Here is a 23,268-nt window from a genome sequence, read left to right on the forward strand (position 1 = left end):
CCTGCAAACTACCCTAATCATACTAAAAAGCAATCTGGAACAGTCCAGAACTGTGCACAATAAATGCTGCATGCCTTTTTTTTGTTTTGTTTAGTTTTGTTTTGTTTTTGCAAGAAAGGATATCTTTTTTCCCAGTAAATTTATTCATTTTTAATATACATTACTTTATGAATCATATTAGGAGAGAAAAATCAGAGCAAACAAAAAAAACCATGGGAGAGATTGAAAAAAAAAACCCAGAAAAAAAATGAACATAGCATGTGTTGATTTACATTCAGTCTCCTTGGTTCTTTTTCTAGATACAGATGACATTTTCTGTACAAAGTTTATTGAAATGGCATTGGATCTGTGAACCACTGAGAAAAATCAAGTTTTTCATAGCGGATCATCCCTTGTTCTTGTAGTTATTGTGTATAATGTATTCCTGTTCCTGCTTATTTTGTTCAGCACCAGTTCATGTAAATCTTTCCAGGCCTTTCTAAAATTAGCTTGTTCATCATATTTTATAGAACAATAATATACCATTATCTTCATATACCTCAACTTGTTTAGCTATTCTCCAATTGATGGGCATCTATCCTTTTCCAATGCTTTGCTACCTCAAAAAAAGAGTTGCTACATACACTTTTACACATGTGGGTCCTTTTCCCTCCTTGAAAATTTGCTTGGGATACAGACCCAGGAATGGCACTGCTGGGTCAAAAGGTATGCACAGTTTTATAGACTTTGAACATAGTTCCAAATTTCTCTCCAGAATGGTTGGATCATTTCTCAACTCCACCAGCAATGATTAGTGTCCCAGTTTTCTCACATTCCTTCCAATATTTATCATTATCTTTTCCTGTCAAAGTAGCCAACAAGTGAGGTGATATCTCAGAGTTCTTTTAATTTACATTTCTCTAACCAATAGTCAGAGCATTTTTTCATATGACTATAGATAGCTTTAATTTTGTCATCTGAAAATTATGTCATATTCTTTAACTATCATTTGGTTATGACTTGTATTCCTATAAATTTGTCACATTTTTAAATATATTTTGGAAATGAGATCTTTATCAGAAACGTCGGCTGTAAAGATTTTTTCCCAGTTTTGTACTTCCCTTTTAATCTTGTTTTTGTTGGTTTTGTTTGTGCAAAAACATTTTAATTTAATGTAGAGATTTAATTGTAATTTTTAAATAAAAATTTTAAAAATTTAAATTCAAAATTAAATTAATTTTTTAAATTAAAGTTGTCCATTTTTCCTTTGATACTATTATCTAATTCTTCTTTGATCAGAAATTCCTCATTTTATGGAGATCTAGCAGGTAAATTTTCACTTGCTCTCCTAATTTGTTTATGCTATCATCCTTTATGGCCAAATCATCTACATATCCTTTCACTCTGCAACACCACTAGTAAGTCTATATCCTAAAGAGCTCAAAGAAAAAAGGTCCATCCACGTGTACACAAATATTTATGGCACCTCTCTTTGTTGTGGCAGAGTTGGAAACTGAGGAGATGACCATCAATCGAGGAATGACTAGAAAAGTTATAGTTTATGAATGTGATGGAATATTATTGTGCCATAAGAAATAATGAAGAGGATGGTTTCAGAAAACCCTGGGATGATTCATGGGAACTGATGCAAAGAAGAGAGTAGAAGCAAGAGAACTATCTGCACAGTAACAGCAACATGAATAAAGATGATCAACTGTGAAAGACGTAGTAAATATAATCAGTGCAGTGCAATGCAATCAAAAAATGTCATCCAACTTCTGAGAGAAAGCTGATATTCAGATACAGATTGAAGCATATTTTTTCTTCTTCCTTTCTTTTTTCTGTTCCACCCCAATCCCAGAACAAGTCTAACTTGTTTTTTTTATTTTGATATGACTTCATATTTGTAATGAGTTTCGTATTTCTTGCCTTCTCAATAAGTGGAGGAGTGAATGGGCAGAGGGACAGAACTTAGAAGTGAAAATAAAATTGAATTTTAAAAAAGGAGAAAAATGGGGATGGCCAATACCTGTGCAGTGGAGAGAAGTTCCCAGATCAGATCCTCCTTGCCATTCACACTTCGGGCCACAACAGCATGAGCAGCAATCCTGGCCAGGTGACAATCCTTGTACTGATCGAGAGGCCTTCTTGTGTTATCAGGGCACAGTAGCTCATAATTTTCCTTGTCAGCCTCGGTGAGAAGGTTGTCTGCAAGAAAAAGCAAAAATTCCAAATAAGACTAGAAAGACCATTCTTAAAGAGAATAAGCATTTATTAAGCTTCTATTGTGTGTAAAACACTTCGACAGGCATTAAATGAGATATATATTTTGAATAAAACTAAAAGATTAAAAAAAATCTCTGACTAAAATCTATAGTGGAATCAGAATTCTAGGCCAAAATGATGCTAAGCTGACTACTTTTTGTGCTTCTAGAATCTTGGCAATACTCTGTCTTGAATTCAGGAATATGAATCTTCTTGACTCTAGACTCAGCACTTTATCTACTGAACCACTGAGAGCAAATTTTAAATACTACCCCCTGAAGCCAATGTATTATGTACCTTAATGTAATTAATTATCCATTAATATTTTACTTTTTTAAAAAGAATATCTTAACATTATTCTTCTCCATCCATCTCTACCTTTCCACCTCTCGTGGCTGTTGATCCTTAATGATTCCACCTTTTGTGTCCTATATTTTTGTCTACCATGTAAGGTCCTCACTCTGAGGGACATTACAATTTAACAAGGCACCAAGGTGGGTAACTTCAATCTATGAGTATTAGGTGGTGGGAGGGGAAGTCGATGAAAAGATTAATAAATTGCTTTGTGCAGGGAACTCCAGCAGATGGTAAATGGTATAACACCACTGTGAACTAACTTTTAAAATTTTCTTCAGAAGAGCATTGTAAGAAACACGAGGGCAGGAGACAGAAAAAATAGACGGAGGTGTCCAATGCTTGAGATAGTGGGGAATTGGGCCTCTCTACCCTAGTACTTACCTAACACAGTTGTGTGCTTGACAAAACTCACTTCTCCAACACCATCCTTCAGACATCTAGGGAAAAGGAGAATCACAAGAATGGGCACAGTCCAGCATCAATAGCTTATCCCATGCTTTCCAATAGCCATCACAGACAGAAGCATATGCAGAGAGTATCTACTTCACCAAGGGCTTGTAAGGCAACAAAGGTAGGAAGTCCTAGAGCTAAGATTCAGACCTAAGTGCCCATCTCAGTCTCCACCAACTTCTCTAACTTGAATGATCCAATTCATCCCTTCTCTAATAATCAGGGACCCTTGGCTAGATTGCTAGATACTAAAGAGCTTTCTTAGCCAGGCCCTTTGTCTTTCTTCGGTTTAGGCTCAGACTAGGTGCAAGAAACTGAAAGAACTGTCACTGATAATATTAATACTAATAACAGTGCCTCTGCATATAATGCTATATGTTCTGCAAAGTATATATAGTACTATATACTATATAATACTATTATACTATAATACTATAGTAACCTCATTTGAACAAAAGTAGAAGTGGCTATGGAAGGAAGGGGACAAAGAACAGGCTCCCTGCTGTCCTGTCCCATTACTGGAAGACCAGGGTCAGGATGGTTGAAGTTAAGATGTGACTATTTCTAGGACCCAAGAAAACCATAGAGATTGGGGGATTGTTCATAGACTTATAGATGCTTGACATTTCACCGGAGTTATGGGGAGGGTTCAACTTACTGGAATGCTCCTGAGTAGCCAAAATAAGGTTCTCTGTCCGAGCAGGCACACTTATCACTGCCTTTTCCGGCACACAAAGAACACAATTTAGGATTCCTTTGCAATGCACAGGGAACGCAGCTGCCTGAGAAGAACCTGGCCACAGCTAGAGAGAGAGAGAGAAAGAAACAGCACACGTGAGCAGTGTAAAGGGTATGTGGGAGGACACACAGAAACAATGTCCGTCTCCAGATATAAACTTTCTAGGCTTGCCTTCTTTCCAGAAGACATATCAATAGCAATCTGCAGGAACATAGAGATATGAAGTGATTGCTTTTCATTTTGGATGAATGAGTTCACAATGTCAACACTCTACTTCTAAATTCAATTTCAGTTATATCTTACTCTTTGTGACCCCTTTTTGGGTTTTCTTAGCAAAGCTACTAGAATAGTTTGCCATTTCCTTCTCCAGCTTATTCTACAGATGAGGAAACTGAGGCAAACAAGTTAGTTAAGTCACTGAAACACCTAGCTACCCCACTAATTTCCCATTTTCATTCCTAACATACAATCCTGGGCCCATTCTTCAGGTGTCAATTCTGAGCCAATACCCTACGATAAATACACATCTACCCTCTAATTCCTGGAAAAGTCTCAAAGCCTAGAAAAAAATAAGTTAATTCTAGGAACTACTTTTTCAATGAGTGTCTGTGAATTGGCTTTTTAAATACATATATATGTATATATATATATATATATATATATACACACACACACACACACACACACACACACGTGTGTGTGTGTGTGTGTGTGTGTGTGTTTTTAACTTGTGATCCTTTGTGATCCTATATATTTTATTTTTTAGGTTTTACCAGACTGCTGAGGAGTTTCATTACACCAAAAAAGGATAAGACTCTTGAATTAGAAGAAGCTTCTGGAGAACATTCAAATGGTAGGGTGCTTTGCATACAAGAGGCAGCACATTGCTATCCTAGTCTGGGTATTTAAGGGTACAGACTTCAGGCAAGAAATTGGTAATAAATGAAAATCATAGGTTCAGATGATATTCTTTTTAGAGAGCACAATTTTCTTTTTTTGTTGTAGGAAACTGGGGTTGTGACTTAATATAATAATAATAATACAGCTAATCACCACTACATTCAGAATCCTCACTGTACTTGCCAGCTTACCATCCTCGATGGGTTCTGGTGGTCCTTCCCACTGCAACAGGCCAAGAGCATAAAGTGTCCCCACAGGGATGATCCACCCAGCTGACCTGCCCAGGCCAGTGTGACAGGATTCTTGCCTTTGAGGTCCTTGAATTGGAAATCAGTTCCCTTCTTCACAACAGCCACAGCAAAGTACTGAGACAGAGGGTCTATACAACATAAAATAAACAGGAAGATTCTCAGCTAGGAGTCAAAGACAAGAAGATGGCATTCCCTGATGATCTCTTGAGGGGTGGGGAAATCCCAAAAAATATCTGATCCTGGACTTGGACTGATCAGGTAAAGGAAGAATTTAAAAATGCCTATAAAACATATACCCACACCCACATTTTTTTATACATACATATATACACACTATGTATATTTACATATATATAAAACACAAAGTACTGAAGAGCAAAATGAACAGAACAAAGAGAACATTGTATAAAGTAATAGCAATATTGTTTAAAGAACAACTTCAAGAAAATAAGTTATTTTGACTATTATAAATACCCAAATTAACTATAAAGGACATATGAAGATACTACATTCATAAAAAAATCTGATAATTAGAAATAAGTGTAGAATTATATATATATATATATATATATATACATACAGACTTATTTGTGTGTAATGGTGGCTATCTTGGGAAGCAGTACAGGAGGGAAGAAAAAAAAGAAATCTACATGATGGCTTTGTTGTATATTTAAAAAGGAATAGCAAGTTATGCATAAATAAATTTGCAGTTTCAAATACAATCATCTTTTTTCCTATACTGTGTTATGGAAATGCATATTTTATTCCCTGAATTAAGAATGAAATTTTTAAAAAAGAAAACTCTTCTTCGTCAGGAAAACTCTTCTTTGATAGGAGAAAATAATCAAGCTCCCTTTTCAAATCATTAAATTTTTTTTTTTATTTTTTTTTATTATATATATATATATATATATTTTATAATATTATCCCTTGTATTCATTTTTCCAAATTACCCCCCCTCCCTCTATTCCCTCCCCCCGACGACAGGCAATACCATACATCAAATCATTAAATTTTGAGAATTTTTCCAGTGGTCCTATTCAGGCAAATGAGTAGCTAAAAAAAGTCCCTAGTTTACATTTCCCAACTCTGCAGTCTCTTCTCAGGCAACTTCCCAGTTAAAATCCTCCTATTGTTCTGGTGACCTGAATGATGTCCCTTTTTTTTCCCCCTCTCTGCTCCTTACAACATGGATTTGAATTCTCCAGTGCCAGAACCACATAGAGAAAATAAGTTGAGGGGGCAGAAAGGGAGAAGGAGGAACTATTTTTATAAGGCCATTTTCTGTAACTAGAGAATTTCTGTAAGTTTTATTCCACAGCAGTAACCATATTCTCTCATTCTCATTTTGAGAACAACACTAACTTCACTTTCTGGATCATCAGAGTTTGATTCTTCAGCAACTCAAGGGTTGTCCAAAACTCCTGTTCTGACTTGGGAGTCAATATATGCAAATCAAGAACTCACTTGCTTCTGTACCATAGTCTTCAGCAACAATGGGTTTCAGATTGTAGGGTAACAGACCTGCTTCATAGATAAAACCACCATCGATAGTCACAGCATCAGCCTCATCATCCTGAAAGAGATGAGTGAAAACAGCACTGAAGCCCCTTAGCTCTCAGTAAGGAACAGTAGGAACGCATGTAATGGGTAGGTTTGGAAGTCTGAGGACTAGAAAAACCTTAACAGAACTACATTGTCTTTTACCCTGCCTTAAGATAACTGAGAGGATTCAGTGAATCCTGGGTCTTGAGTCACAAAGACCTGATTTTAAATCTAGCTTTAGACACTTACTAACAGTATGACCCTGAACAAATCATTTATCTCTGCTGCCTCAGTTTACTCAACTGTAAAATAGAGATACTAACAGCACCTATTCTCAGGGTGGTTAAGAGGATCTGGTGAAGTCTTTATAAAAAGTATTTAGCACAGTAGGGATTTCACAAATCCATAGGTCCTTCCTGTTTTCCTTGGAACATAATAGAAGCTAAATATGCCAAAAGTTCTCTCTCTCATAAAGTGGGGAAAAAATCCCCCTCATTAACCTTTCCTGCCTGTAATTTCCCTGCCTTCCATTCAAACAGCATTTATGAAGCCCTTCCTGATAAAAAAAATGGCTAAGGAAATATTAATTTTTTTGGTCTCTGCTCTTAAGAAATCTACAAAGATAGTTGGATATGGAATCGAAAGCCAAAATTTGAATTCAAATCCTGGCACTTCTATTTACTGTAGGGACCTCTCTGAGCCTGTTTCCTCACCTATAACATGAGGGGACAGGATTAAGTAACCTTTAAGGTTCCTTCTTGCCCTAAATTTATAAGCCTTTGAGAATTGATAATGCTAAGTACGTAGGAGCGGGGCAGACATCCTTCTTTTCATTTGTACATCCATTGAATTATTAATTATTTACCTATCGTACCCTCCAAACCCAAAGGGTCCAGGTTCAAATCCTAACTTGCTTTAAATTACCTGGACAACCTCAGACAATCTTGCTTAATCTCTCTAGGGTTTCCTTATCTGCAAAAGAAAGGGGGAGGGGGGAAGGGAAGGAGAGCTAAACTGAGTGGCATCAAAGGTCCCTTTCAGATCCAAATCTATGATTCCATAATCTTTTACCATTTGTACTTGAATGCTTTCTTCACCTAAATTCTCCTCCATCCCTACAAGATAGTCTAGAGGAATTATTGTGGCCAAAAATAAATAATAGTTCACCTGGCAGCTGAGTTCCAGATAAGGAGCATGGCTGCACTGATCTGGAATACCTCATCTGGCAGGTGCCCAATCACTAGACCCTCCCTTAGCTGATGTCTCTCCAATTTGTCAGGCCTTGCCAAAGCTTGCCCTTTGCTGGCTATTTGCAGATAGCCTTAAAGAAGTCAGGCTTCATTCCATGCCATTACAAGGTAGCAACAGAGCTGGCAAAATTTTTTTTTTTAAATAACTGAGTTGCCATTACATTAAATCATTTCTGGATTTTTTTTTTCTTTTTTTTGCTGAGGCAATTGGGGTTAAGTGATTTGCCCAGGGGTCACATAGTTAGGAAGTATTGAGTGACAGAAGCCAGATTTGAAATCAGCTCCTCTTGATTTCAGGGCCAGCACTCTATGTATTCACTGTGCCATCTCACTGCCCTTTCCCTCTATGTTCCAAGCAGCTGCTTTGTCAGCATAATTCTGTCTCCCCCCTAACCCTCCCCCAAGCCCCTTTTTGAGGAAAGCCCTTTTCCCAGAATTACTGAGAACTAAGAGCTTCTTTGCAGTAGCTAGGTGGCACTACAGTGCACAGAGTGTTAAGCCTAGAATTAGGAAGAATCATCTTCCCAAGTTCAAATCCGCCCTCAGCTCCCAAGCAAGTCAGTTAACTCTGTAGCCTCAGTTTCCTCATGTGTACATTCATCTGGAGAAGGAAATGGCAAATCACTCCAGGATCTCTGCCAAGGAAACCGCAATGGGGTCATAAAGAACCAGACAAGACTGAAACAACTGAACAATAACAAGAATTTCTTAGAGACCCTCATGGAAAGGAAACAAAGTAAGAGTATTGGTGGAGAGCAGAGACAGCATTCTTCCATTCTCTTTCAGGCAGACAGTCACACACCCTCCACCACTAACAAGGGCTTGTGACCTACTGAGATGGCCTTGACACAATCCATGTGGGAGGTTTTCATGATGCAGGCCAGACTGGGACTGTTGGTGGTCTTTAAGGCTTCCTTAAATTCATGACATTTCTTCAGCTCATTTTGTGATATGGCACACCATCTTACTTGTCGATCTGTAGAAGCCAGGCACAGCCCTAAAGGAGAAAAGCCAGAGGGGAATGAGTTCATGGCCACACTAACTTCTCTCAACCAGGAACAGAGAAGGTGTCCTCTATCCCAGGTCCTGCATCTTCCAGAAAGGAGCTCAGAGAACAAGATCTCCAGTGCTTGCTTGAAAGAGAGGAGACTGTGCCCACCAAATAGTTGAACAAAGCTAGTAACTGGACCTGGATTAATTATCAGCTCATCCAAGCCACAAAATTTAATTTGTGAGATGCCTCACCTTTACTTCCAAAGCTAGGGAAGGACTCAAGGGATAGGAAAAAGTTTTTACTCCCTCCTCTCTCCCCATTATTTTCCTCCTCATCAGTGGTTCTTTTTTTGAAGGCGGGATAATGGAAGGGAGTTGTTTTGTTAGTGTTGCTGTTATTTTTTTCCATGAAATCTTTCAATAGGAAGCATAAAATAAAATATAGAGGATTTCAAAGGAAACCAACTATATTAAATACAGTTAAAAAAAAGTATCTGCAAACCCCAAGTTAAGAACCTTTAACTTAGGGGAAATTAGGTGGAACAATGAACAGATCCTGAAGTTAGGAGGGCCTGAGTTCAAATCCAGCTCCTGACATTTACTAACACTAGACAATTCACTTAATCTTGATTGTTTAAAAAAAAATTCTTACTTACAGAAAGGCTCAAATCAGCTTTTTCAATGTGTTAAGTTAATCTTTCAAGATCCATGGTTCCCGGACTTTAGTCCTTACTTCACTCCCTCCTAAAATGGAAAGGAATGTTATTAAATTAGGATCCAGGCTTTTTCTCTGCTGTTTCTTCATTGAGGTCCAGCTCCTGTGGAAGGTTAGCCTCTGAAGACATGACTGATTGAGATGAACCCTAATCCAGAGAATGTGGATGACTCAAACTATGATCCACAGTTTGAGCCCATAGTGCCTCTTCCTGAGCAGGAGATCAAGACTCTTGAAGAAGATGAAGAGCTTTTTATGATTTGGGCCACGTAGTTCTGATTTGCATCTGAGAATGATCTTTCCAAATGGAAAGAGCTAGGAGCAGGTAACACAAATCTACTGAAACACAAGGAGAAGGGGATGATTTGCCTCCTCCTGAGAAGGGACAAAATTTTGAATATCTGTGCAAATCACCATTTGACACCATTGCTGGAGCTGAAGGCCAATGCAGGCAGTGCTCAAAGGGCCTGGGTCTGAAACACACATGTTGACTTTGTTGATTAAAATCCCAAGCCTAAATGTGATCCAGTTCCTAAATGCAGCAAATGCCCTGAAGCTTAAGTCAAAATATGAAAATAAGGAATATATAGAAGGAAGAATAGGTAACAAGAGCAGGCATAGTAGCATCAAAAATGGGGCGAGGAAGTTCTCAGAACTGTCCATGAATAAGGTGAAAGAGGAGAAGGAAAAGAAACAATTTAGACAAAAGCTGGAGGTGCCCAAGGAGGAAACCTAGCACCATAATGTATTAAACTTGTTGGCCTCACCTTCTTTCTTTTAATTTAATTTTTTTTCTTTCTTTCTTTTTTATTAACAAGGGACATTATTTTAAAAACTGAATTCCAGCCTCCAGGTTGTTTTCTAAGTTTTTACTCTGCTGAAGGTGTCTTCAGCAAACCCATTCCCATAAATTTATTTTCCATGTGGAAACACTTAGTAATAATATATCCAAAAGAGTAAATAAAACTTTGGAAAGCTAGAAAAAGGGCATTCATCAAGTATTCAATTAAATAGGAATTTATTTAACATAAATAGATAACAGATAGATAATAATCTATGTGAAATGGCACAAATGAAACAGTCCCTGCACTCCTTTGGAGCTTAGATTCTAATAGTGGGATTAAACATTCATTGTAAGTCAGACTAGCATAAGAAAAAGTAAGGATGAAGAAAGCATTAACAAGTAGGGATGGAGAGAAAGGAAAGGGAGCTTTCATCAAGAAGGTGGTACCCAAATTAAACCTTGAATTAGACAAGGATTCTGAGAGGTGGAAATATATTCCAGCTAGAGGGAATGCTTGTGAAAATTCACTGAGGTGAAGATGGAGTATAGATGTAACTTTGGCTTCAAGTGTAGAACAGTAGTATACAAGTCTCCTTCTTGGCAGAATGATGATAATGGTACATGCCTGTGCCAGGGAACGTTGGTGTAAGAGCTTGAGAGAAGAGAAATGTGCTTCCTAATTCCATAGAAAATACATGTACTGACAAACTCTATGAGGAGAAATTCAGAGGTAAAGAGAATAAAGCCTGGAAAGAAGCCATGTAGGTGAAAAGCAGGGCTTCAGTATATCCTCAATTTCCAGTTTGGTTTACACTAAAAAGTTTAAAGAATTTTCCTTTGGGTGAGATCAGAGTCTTTTGTATGAATGGAGATAACTTCTTCCCAGTAGGAGAAATTGTTAACTTTAATTGTTAATTGGCATATTTTAATCCATGTAGCTTCTATTATTTCTGCTTAGTATTTACTTGGATAAATGGATTTACTCATTATTCACTAACTATTATAGTCTTTTTCATGATTAACATTGGTCAAGAAGGTCTTCAAATTCAAGCTTGAGGTATCCCTTTGAAAGGATAGTGTGGCAGTGAAATTCAACACAAGTGTTTGCTTCTATTCTCCCCACCTCATTCTTGCCTCAAGAGAGCTCACAATCAATTTGTATTTGCAATTGTTGTTGTTCAGTCATGCCCTGCTCTTTATGACCTCATTTAAAGTTTTCTTGGCAGAAATATTAGAGTAAATGTCCTGTTCTTCTCCAGTTCATTTTACAGATGAAGAAATTGAGACAATAAGGGTGAAGTGACTTGCTAATTCTTACAACTAGTAAATATCTGAGGTCAGATTTGAACTTAGGAAGATGAGGTTTTTGATTCCAGGCCCAGCACTCTATTCACTGTGCATCACTACCACAGAAAGTTCCGTGGGACAATGCACTGAATATTGAACTTGGAGTCAGATGAACCACTGAATATGTAGACCTTTCTTAAGGTCAGATATTCCCAAATTTCTAAGTAGATAAAGGCAAGTACTAGACAATGGAGACAATATACAATAGGTAGACTTTATATAGAGTTTTAAAGTTTACAAAGCACTTTATATGTATTGTCAATTCATTTGATCCTTACTTATGATGAAGTGCCAGCACTATCCCCATTTCATAGATGGAGAAATTTCAGTAGAGAGGTTAATATTTTCCCAGAATCACACTGCTTGCAAGCGTCTAAGGCAACACTCAGTCCCCTGAGTGGGAAATTTTACCCATAGCATCTGCATCTATGCTGTCATAATCAGTTAAGTCTCCACAGCTTCATTGTGGCTTGGATGTCTTTTTTGCTTTGGGACATCATAGGCGGCTTGTTTGTCTCTGGGGTATCCCTATATAGTTCTGGTCCTGGAAAGAACCTCCAACTCCCACCAAATATTTTTCCAAGTCTATTTATACCAATCCTTAGCCCCGCTTTGGTCACAAGGCTTTTTGAAAATTGGAGTCAGTGTTCCCCAATGAATGTTTACACATATTTCCCAAGTGTCCTGGGAAATTTAATCATCTTTTGATTTTGGATATTTTTATCATAGAAATACTTTACAGGTGAGGGGGTAGAGAGAGACTTGGAGAGTTATTGGGTTAATAAGCAGCAGAGTTAAGATTCCAACTGGGATGGTGTGACTTCAAGTTCAGGGCTCCTTTATGGGTACAAACTATATACCAAGTCTGCTGGTAGGGATACTCTTTCTCCTGTGTGGTTCTAGAAGCACAAAGATAAAGTCTGTTGTTGTTGGGTTGTTCCACCCCCCCCTTTTTTTTCCTACACTCCATTCGAACCATCTGATTGAATAATATTACTTTATAAAGGAAAGGTTACACTTGCTTAGATTACAGCTTATTTTAGAATCATATAATACTAACTTTGAAAGGAACTTTTCAGATCATTCAGTCCAGCCTTCTCATTTGACAGATGAGAAAGTTAAAGGACAAAAACATAAAGTGGCTTTCAAAGTCACCCAACCCCAAATGCCAAAAACAAAAATTTCCTTTTCCTTCCCTTCCCCTTTCCCTACCTCCTTTCCCTTCTTCCTTCCTTTCTCTTCCTCTTTTCCTCTCCCTTCCGTTGTGCTATCCTCTTCTAACTAGGAGAACAAACTAAAAGGCCGCTAAGTGCCCCAGCTAAGTTGGAGCTCTGGGCTTGAAGTCAGGAAGTTCAAATCCAGCTTCAGATACTTACTAGCTGTGTGATACTGAGCAAGTAACTTAATGTCTGTTTACTTTGGTCTTCTCAACTGTAAAATGTAAAAAAAATTTTAAAAATTACAGCATTATCCTCCCAAGGTTGTGAGGATCAAATGAAATAATATTTGTAAAGCTCTTAACACAGCGCTTGACACAGAGTAACCATCATATAAATGCTTATTCCCTCTCTTCCCTTCTCTTGCACTGTGATTGTCTCATATCAACAGTTCTGCAGCAGGGTAGGAATGGGCAGGAACGTATAGATGTGTAGGTTACTCTCAGACTCATCAGAGTCCGTAGTTAAGGCAAATCACCAAGAATTTTTATTTGCTGTTGATCAGTTCTGTCCAACTTTTCATGACCTCATGTAGAGTTTCTTAGCGAGGATACTGGGCTGGTTTGCCATGTCCTTCTTCAGCTCATTTTACAGAGGAGGAAACTGAGGCAAACAGGGTTAAGTGACTTGTCCCGCTGGTTAAGGTCTATAGTTAGATTTGAACTGAGGAAGATGAGTCTTTTGAATCCAGGCCTAGCACTCTATATACTGCACCACCTAACAAGCAGCTATTAACTGCTAGGTTAAATATTGGAGACACCTCTCCCCCCTCCAAAAAATAAAGCATTAAGATCTGTAGGAGTTCACATTCTAATGAGAAGTCATACACAATTGAAATGACTAAAAAATATTATGAAAAATTCAACTTAGAAGCTCCTCAAATTGGTCAGGGAAATCCCCAATGAACTATCTACATCAGTTTCCCCACCCTCATGTTTCTTCTTTCATTTAGTTGAATTTTAGATGAGATTCTCCAGGAAAGGTTTTGGGGAAGCCTTACTTACTTCATTCAGCAGCTCCTTCCCAATGTATATCTTAGAGTGAATTACTACTGCCAATGGCTACTCACATCTGCATTATGGTAATTATTACTTTCATTTTCTGAAAGTGATGTCTTCTGATTGTCTCCAAGTTATGGGGAAATGTCCTGCTTAGGCCTTATACCCTGCACTAGCACGATTTGTTAGGATTTTAAGTTTTCAGAAGTTCTTTCCTCATCAGCTCATCAAGGAGGGGCAGGTTGTTCCAGTGGAGGGTATGTTAGTTATGGAATATGAAGAGCTGAGCTGAACTTCAGCTCTGCCATTGTTATCTGTGTGACCTTGAATAAATCACTTAAATGCCTCTGGGCCTTCCTTTATAAATCAAGGGCATTGGACTACATGATCTTATCTCTAAATCTCTATTTCAATTTTTATTATTCTCATTTTTCAGAGGAAGCAAATGGGGCTCAGTAAGGTTGTAAGTGATCTGCTCATGTTCATAGTGATCATGGCAAAACTGAGGCTTAAACCTGGAGGAGACTCTTTAGCCAAATGTTCTTTTTCACTAAACCACACAACTGGGAAGGAAAGGACTACAACAAGTAGAAATGGCAATAGGAGATTAGAGACTTTAACAAAGGATAACCAGCAACAGAAAAGAAGTTACTATTGAGGGGGAAGCCTATTTGAATAGGGGATCTTCCCAGACTTCTTGGAGCAAGATAGAGTAGAGTGAGGTGGGCAAGCCTGAACCTCATGATGAAGACATTTAATTGCACTCGACTTGTGATGGGGAAGGGAAGAGGACTGAGGATGGGAAGAGTAAGCCAGTTCTTCACACGGAAATCTCTTAGAAGAAAGATCCAAGGGGACAGAGCTTAAGGAGGAAAGCAGCCCAGGGCACCTTGTTTTCAGTAATTAAGCCTAGTGAACTTCAACAAGGAATTTGCTGTACATAATTATGGTTCTTTTGTTTCTCCTGTCAATTAGGGGATTTCTGTCTATAATATGGGATTGTTTACTTTATTCTTTCTGTCTCTCTGTCTCTGTCTCTATCTCCACCTCTGTCTCTGTATCTTTGTCTTTCTCGTCTCTTTCGGTCTCCATCTCTATCTCTGACTATCTCTCTCTGTTTCTGTCTCTATCTCTGTCTCTCTTTGTTTCCTTCTCAATCACTGTCTCTCTCATAGCCTCTCTATGCATACAAAGTAATTTCCTTAGTGCCTACCCACTTTGCCCTCCTGACTTTCCTTGACAGAAAATTTTATTTCCTTATTGATTCAGGTAAGAAGAAGATTTCTGCTGTTTCTTGTTCCATGTTTTGTTTTCAGTGGAGATTACAGAAACACAGATTGTTCTTTTGGGGAGGCGTTTGGGTAGCTGCTGATCATGAACAGTGTCGACAGGTTTCCTTTCTTCACTATGGTCCATTTTGGCTTTTGACATTCTTGAGACATAGTCATTATCTTCCAAAAGTCGAACATGATTACATCCACATGTGTACTCTTTTTACTGATATAGACGACCATCTTTATACGCCTTAGGAGAAAGTGGAACTGAAAAAATTATTTAAAAAAAATTTAGAATTCTTCAAAGAAAATTATTAAAATGTTCTTGTCCTTTGACCCAAAGAGCCTACTCTTAGTAGATAAAGAATAAAATGAAACTTCCAAAGGATCTATATGTACCAAAATACCACAGTAGCTCTAGAGGCTCTTATCTTCTTGGTGGATTAAAATTGAAAAAAATCTTTCCTTCTATTGGGTAATGATTAAACAAATTATAGGATCTGTAGGTGATGGAATATTCACATCCATAAGAAATAATAAAATAGACATTTTCAGAGGAAACTAGAAAGGTATTTTTGAACTGATGCAAAGCAAAGTGAGCAAAACTAGGAAGATAAGCTATATAACGGCAGGATTATGAAGAAATTTAACTTTGAAAGACTTTAGTATTCTGATCAATGTAGTGATAAAAACCTCGAGGTGAAATATGCCACTCACTTCTTCTGAGGAAATGATAAATTTAAAAAAGCACAGAGACAGGAGCATACATTTTTGGGTGTGGCCAATATAGGAATTTATTTTTACTGCACTATACATATTTATTATGCAACTCTTATTTATTTTATTCAGTAGGAGAGGGGCAGTGAAAGGAGCAGATTATGATGCATGTGAAAATAAATATTTTTTAAAAGAAAGTCCCTCTATATGAATAAAATATTATATAATGAAATAAAATCTTTACAAAATATTTTATTTTTATCCTGGTAAAGACTGGCCAACAATCAAGTTATTGTGCATCATATATCACTAAGTAGAGTCAAAGTTATCAGCGATTAATTATAGAACAAAAAGAAGCCAAGGCTTTAGTCACCATAATCCATTTTGATCAATCATAATTTATTCAGTGTGTTAGCTGATAATACAAAATTACATTAAACAAACACAAAATACTTTACAGGTTTATATTGTTTATTCCCTCCTCTGAAAATACCTGTATAACACAACCTCCTTGGGCCTCAGTCTTCTGTATCTGAAGAGGATACACTCTGTGATCTGTAAGGTTCCTTCTGCTAAGAGCCAAAGATGCTGTACACTTGGCTGACATTATAATTTTTCCCCCAATAGCAGGATGCCATCGAAAGCATGTTGGGTTGGGTTGGAAATCAGAAAAGATCAGTTCAAATTTTAGTTTTGTCACTCATAGCCTATGTGATCTTGGACAAGTCCCATGATCTCTCGGTGCCTTATATAGAAAATAGAGGGTTTACCTTTTGAGACTCTTCTAGTATTAATTAATAATCTATGATTCCATGACCCCTTTTAGAAGGCTAGCCTTCCCAGCATGATGAAGACCCCATGTCAAGCATCTCCTCGGACATGTGTTAGCTTTTAAGCACTGTGTTCTGGGTAACCTTTCAAGGTTATAAATTAGATAAACTTGTCTGTGCTTAGCAGAAGGAATTTCCTACAACAATGATATCACGGGTCTCTCTTTTCACAGGCTGCCTTTGAGAAAAGTGCATTTTCAGAATCACTGAGCACTAAGAATTTTCTTGGAGCAGCCAGGTGGCACCATAGTGCACAGAATGCTAAGCCTAGAGTCAGGAACTGATTGCAGATCTTGGGCAAATCACTTCACCCTGTTTGCCTCAATTTCCTCACCTGTAAAATTAATTGGAGAAGCAAATGGCAAACTGCTCCAGTGTCTATGCCAAGGAAATCTGAGATGGGGTCACAAAGAGGCAGACACGACTGAAGTGACTGAACACCAGCAACTTTTGAGATCAGTCCCAAAGTGGAACGAACACCTCAGGTAAGTGACCTATCTATCTCACTGCCCAGAGTCTAGATCATTTCTTAGATGTTAGGGAAAAAATTTCTTCTGGGACATAAATCGGATTGGATGGTTACTGAGCATCTTTCTAATTCTGAGATTCAATAATTCATTCCATGATAATAAAAGAGGCAAAGTAATCACAGCACTAAACTGAGATCTAGAATAGCCTTAGCGAATACTTTTGGGCCAACTTTATTTTTACAGAGAACAAACTGAAGCTTAATGTATTCAACATTATACAGGTAAATAAGTATCAGAGGACAGTTTTAAACCTAGGTTTTCTGACTCCACAATCAGTATACTTTCCAATGCAGAATGCTACCTTTTCCTTTAGCTGTTCAACTTCTAATGTTTCCTATCTTTACTCCAACTAAGAGGCATTAAAAGGCCACATTGCCCATCAGACTGTTAGGGAAAAAAATCCAACAGCCACCCAACACATTTGATGATGCTGGCAAATGACCAAATGTACAGAGCCACTGATCTGGACTACATCCTATGGACCTGGTCTAAAATCCTCAGTGAGAGTGAGGAGACCTCACTAGTAGTCATGGACCTGCCCCTAACCAGCTGCACAATCCTGAGCAAATCACATAAGGTTTCTCCACTTCAATTTCCCCATCTACAAAAAGATAAAAGTAGACTAGAAAAATTCAGGGCTTCTTAAACTTTTCCACTCATGGCCCTTTTTCACCCAAGAAATTTTTCATGGCCCCGAATATAACAAGTATATAAAATGATTCAATCATAATTTCATGACCCCCACATTACAAGATCCCAGTTTAAGAAGCTGGGGACTAGATGATCAATAACAGCTCCTTCTGATCTATGATTTTACAATTTAACTATTAATCCTGTGCCAGTACATTTTCATCTCTGCATTCCTGGGAAAGAATTTATAAGCTGTAAGAATGAACAATCCATGACAAAAGGCCTGAATCCAAGAGAAGAGGAAGTACATCAATGGGAGTGACAAAAGACCTGAGTCCAAGAGAACAAGAAGGAAAGCAATGGGAAACCAAGGTATCTTGAGGAATCTTACAGATAAGAGTATCTTCTTTGGATATCAGGGACACTTGGATCCCTGATCATGTCCTTGTGTGCATCTTTCAGTTTCTTTGAAAGACTATTTCCTAAAGCTGATACCCTTCTAAGTATAGCCCAGAGCTGTAAAGCAGAAGGAAGAGTTAATGTATTGGAAAGATGTTGAGAATAAAAGGAAGAAGAGACTGATATTGGTGATGGTATTTTAGGGTTGGGTTTAATACACTTACCTAAAAGCCCCATTGTAGCCATAGTAGTTTTCTCTGGTACTAGAAGCACATTTATCCAAAATTGGTGAGTATCGATTGCCAATACATAAGGCACAGAGATTGGAAGTAGCATCAGCACCAGGAGCACAAGATTCACTGAAGTATTTATCTACACAGAGAAAAGACAGTGGTTTCTACTTGAATAATATGAGTGCTTCCTTTTATTTCCCATGTTAAAAGCCTCTATTTTAAATTACATAATTGCCCCAATTAAATGAAGATGTGATCATAAGCCCAGAACCTGAAATAAATCAGAGGTTCAGAGATAAGGCAACATTGCAGGGAGAGAAGGTGACCCCCCCAACACACAGACCTGATGGTGATTTTTTTCTTTTTTAAAAATAGTTAAAATTTCATAAAAAAACCCAGAAAAAGACAGAACATGGTAAGTAAAAATATATATTGCCATGTGCCCAGCAGAATAACAATATTCAATATATTTCCATTTCAATAAAACAAAGAAGTCATATTTATGACTGTCCATTTTTTTTGTTCTTGCTTCCATCTAGGTTATTCTTTTGTTCTTTACTGTACACTTTTTACTTTATTCTTTTTTCAAATGGTGATTTAAAAAATCACTCAAGGCTCCTATTTAGAAAGTCAATTCATATACCACACCATAATCCAGGTACATTGGTGACTGCTTTTCTCCTTCAAATGTGTCCTTGATATGTTTTAACCTGATTCTACACGTCTAGAAATATTTAGCACTCTCTACCACCCAAGGTAACCAGGGACTTCACAGTGTAAATTTCCCTAAGTCTCTAACAATTAGAGAAAATCAAACAAATAACTTCTTCAAAGAACCAGCTTACCAAATTCACAGGAATGGGTTTGGTTGTATATCAGACCCATGGGAATGTTCCAACCAGCACTTCTGCCTACTGCTGTGTGGCAGGATTTCTTGTGTTTCAGTGAATTCCATGAGAGATCAGTACCTGACCTAACAACAGCCACAGCCTAATAACCTTGAAAATAACAGACACAAAAAAGCAATAGTTAGCATTATGAGCCATTCCAGAAAGGGCCATTTGATGCCACTAGACCAAACTTACTTCATGCCTTGGGGAAAACAGATATATAAATGTCCTCAGACTTATAGGAACCAGAGCATTGGAAGAACTCAGTCTTTTACTTAATTTCTCATGACCAGAAAGTTATCCATACTATAACAAACTCAGCAAGTAGTCATCCAGACTATTCTCAAAAGACTTTCAATTAAAGAGAATCCTATTATTTCCTAAGGAAATCTCTCCCATTAACTATTTGCATTCAGTCATTTATCAGTAATATCAGACACTTTGTGATCCCATTTGGGGTTTTCTTGGCAGGGACACTAGAGTAGCTTGAGTTTCCTTCTCCAGTTTATTTTATAGATGGAGAAACTGAGGTAATCAGAGTGAAGTGACATGCCCAGGGTAACACAACGATTAAGTTGTCTGGCTGGACTTGAACTCAGGAAGATGGACCCAGTGATCTATCCTGTGCCACCTGGCTAACCCTTCCATCGCTGGGTTTACCAATTCAGACTCACCCTGAGCAGGTTTATTCACACAGTCCTTCCCATGACTCTGTCCATTCTTAGGTGCTGAAAAAATAAAGAAGCCAATGGAATGAATCTTCCATCTGCATTCACTAAATATCAGGTTTTCTTAAGCATGAGTGCTTACACCACTACAATGTCATTCCATTCCATTCCATTAAGGAGAATCCATTCCATTCTATTCAGGAGAATCTTTGATTCTCTACAGTTTAGAATAACATGAAAAATGAAAATTCATTCCTATTCAGCTAACTTTGCTTCCATTTTGATCCCACCCTTAGAGTTTTTTCTTTTTCTTTGTGCTTTTTGATCACTTCAGGGTTTATTAGAACCGTTGCATACCAGAAACAAGATATAGCATATGAACCTTTGTTATATATTTTTATATAGTATTTGACCTTTGCTATGTATGATATATATATGTATACATATATATATATATATATCATACATTGCAAAGGAAAAAAAAAAGAGAAGGAGCTAACCTGAGCTCTATCAACTATCTCAGGGCTATAAATGTTTAAATGATTATTAGTGAGTCTAATTTATTTGTTTGCTATTTCCCACCCTTCTTCTGCTGCCCTAGTGAGAGCTCTGCATAAAATCTTTTGTTCAGAGCCTAGAGAGAGTCAAGCTAAAGGAGAAATATTCCCTCTACTTACTGTAGCTTTCTGCTAGGACAGGCACCAAACCACACTTGCCAGCAATGTAAACATATCCTCCATCAGTACTCATGGCATCAGCTTCCCCTTTCTGTGGAGGCAAAGTAAATCATTACAAAAACATTGTTTCACGGAGCCTAGGAGCCCTTCATCACGCCTGCCATCATATACACTTAGTGACAGGGTGATTGACTAGGGAGAAGGATGGGAAGTGTAGGAACTTAGGTAGAGTTTCATATGAGAAAATTACCTTGAATATCAACCTCATATAGCAGACCACAACTTTTAAAGTTATTTCTAAGGCTTCTGGCATCATAAACTTAGAGCTGGAAGTGATTTCCAAGGTATTCTAATTCAACCCCCTCATTTTATAAAAAAGGAAGAAACTCGACAGTCTAGGATCCAGTACAGGAGACATAAAACACATGGTTTCAAAATATTACATTTTATAAGTACAAAGCTTTTACTGCAGGAAAATCCCACTCTCTCTAACATGGGAAAGGGGGGGGGATTTCTTCTATACTAAGTGAAGGTACACAGAGAAGGGTACAATTCTGTAGTGGGCAATAACACGTCTTTATGTGCACATAACAATGAAAAAAACATAATTTCATTGAGGCAGGGTATAAATTTTCCTGATGTTATCTACAAAGTACAAATTCTTTGACTCATCTCTGTCCTTATCACCATGCTAATAACACACTAGGGATGTCTAAGGAGACCCAGGCTTTTTTCTCAAGCACAGATTCCCAGGAGCACCCAAAAGCATTCACATATTAGTCTGTGACTATACTGAGTTCCTGGTCATGCAGGAAGGGACTCAAGTTGAGTGGCACAAAATGGACTGTCTAAATAAGGGCAGCCATACACTTTGCTCATGGGAAGTTGGTCTTTAATGTAATTCCCTAACAGAGTAGCTCAGATACAGAAGAAATATTGTGATTATTATCATTTTTTATCATCTTCCTTCTCTCGGAGGAAATTCCTACTTTGAATTAAAAGAGTTTAGAATTAGATGTTACTTTCAATATCACCTATACCAAACTTTCCATTTTCCAAGCAAGGAAACTAAGTTCCAGTGAGCCAACAATGTTTTCAGTCACACAATTGATGGAACCATTAACCAGGATTCTGATCTTCCTAGGCTAAAGAGCCCCAAAACACTGATGCTGTACCAAAATGGGAGCACCTACCATTATCTTGACAATGCAGTCTTCAGAGTTTTCTCCTACTGCACATTCAATGACTCCTCTACTGAACACATTCCATTCATCACATTTTTTCTTTTCATCATCATTTACTGTGCACCACGTCACCTTCTTGTCCCCTGAGGGATGAATCTTGTCTAGGTCATGACCTGGGAAAAGAAGTCAAGAGTTTAAACCGTTAATCAATCTTTAAAATGCACTATGCAAAAGCCTGAGCTATGACCAGTGAAAGAAGAAATGGCTTTCTGAAGGTTTGATCTTTTGAGTTTATTATGTATGGTAATACATTACAAAGTACATACAAACAAAGACCAGCGTCCTCAACTTAGGTCTGGGCCCTGAAAACGGGGGTAGTTAGACATTTATACATTAAAAACAATTATTTAAATAAAGCCAATTAATTAGAAGGAAACAATACAACATTGAGTCATCTAATTTGATGAAAGAGCAGAGATTTTCTAAGTTGGGAGGAAAAGCACAAACAGGTACAATTCTTGAAATCAAACTTGCTCCCTGTGTATAAATAATCAGCACGGCAACAGTAACTAATTGATTGATATGGAGCCAGTTCCATCCCAATGATCTTAAAGTCCTAAGATCTAGGATTTAGTCCTGATTGTATTAGCTGTGTTTGTCATTTGATTTTTTAAACCACAATTGCCTTATAAAACAGAGAGGGGACCCACCTCACCAGGTTGTAAGAATTGCAGGAATAAATTAAAAGTGTTTATTATAATCAGGCTGAAAGAATTTTCAAGCTGAAATGGTTCTTATGTAGTACAATCCTATGCTATAGGATTTAGGACTGGAAGGGACCTTGGAGATCATTTTGCCCAGGGCTCAGGAATATCTAGCACATGGACTGTATAAGGCCTGAAAAATCATTTTCTAAGGTAACCACAGGCAATGATGAGCAAAAAGGTAGGTGCAAACACCTTCTACTTCTTGAGTTCTAGAAGTTGAGAATTTTGTAGGACCAGTGAATGATGTCATAATTATCCTTCCCCTGACTTAGACCTATCATCTCATTTTATGTTGAAAAAACTAAGACCCAGAAAAGGTAAGAGAGGTGCTAAGATCTCATGGTAAGTAGCAAGAACAGGATTTTTCCATACAAATTTTCTGGTTTCAACTCCAATTTGTTTTAATAGTTTTTATTTACCAGCTATATGCATGGGTAATTTTACAGCATTGACAATTCCCAAACCTTTTGCTCCAATTTTTCCCCTTTTCCCCCCACCCATGGCAGGTTGACCAATACATGTTAAATACGTTAAAGTATAAATTAAATACAATATAGGTGTACATGTCCAAACAGTTGTTTTGCCATACAAAAAGAATCAGACTTTGAAATAGTGTATAATTCGCCTGTGAAGGAAATAAAAAATGCAGGCAGACAAAAATAAAGGGATTGGGAATTCT

At 37.6% G+C, this 23,268-nt stretch overlaps 2 long non-coding RNA genes and 2 pseudogenes across 4 annotated transcripts; 1 reads left to right on the plus strand and 3 right to left on the minus strand.

The window, feature by feature from the left end:
• The window catches only part of LOC141564755 (serotransferrin-like), a 29,885-nt pseudogene extending 21,103 nt beyond the window's left edge, over positions 1–8,782 (minus strand).
• A 684-nt stretch (positions 8,783–9,466) lies between these two features.
• On the plus strand, positions 9,467–10,180 carry LOC141564759 (ran-specific GTPase-activating protein pseudogene; annotated as a pseudogene).
• A 4,377-nt stretch (positions 10,181–14,557) lies between these two features.
• Positions 14,558–19,416, minus strand: LOC141564765 (uncharacterized). Of its 3 annotated transcripts, none has more exons than XR_012488700.1 (3): positions 19,249–19,416; positions 18,395–18,542; positions 14,558–15,331 (listed from the first exon to the last, which is right to left on the minus strand). It is a non-coding gene; the product is annotated as an uncharacterized LOC141564765 (long non-coding RNA). The 3 variants fall into 3 exon arrangements; XR_012488699.1 differs by lacking the exon at positions 14,558–15,331 and adding an exon at positions 17,414–18,287; XR_012488701.1 differs by lacking the exon at positions 14,558–15,331 and adding an exon at positions 17,421–17,742.
• A 517-nt stretch (positions 19,417–19,933) lies between these two features.
• Positions 19,934–21,926, minus strand: LOC141564762 (uncharacterized). The gene is made up of 3 exons (XR_012488695.1): positions 21,832–21,926; positions 20,639–20,729; positions 19,934–20,021 (listed from the first exon to the last, which is right to left on the minus strand). It is a non-coding gene; the product is annotated as an uncharacterized LOC141564762 (long non-coding RNA).
• Positions 21,927–23,268: the final 1,342 nt, after the last annotated feature.

This window comes from Sminthopsis crassicaudata, chromosome 3 (assembly GCF_048593235.1).
Source record: "Sminthopsis crassicaudata isolate SCR6 chromosome 3, ASM4859323v1, whole genome shotgun sequence".
Taxonomy (NCBI): domain Eukaryota; kingdom Metazoa; phylum Chordata; class Mammalia; order Dasyuromorphia; family Dasyuridae; genus Sminthopsis; species Sminthopsis crassicaudata.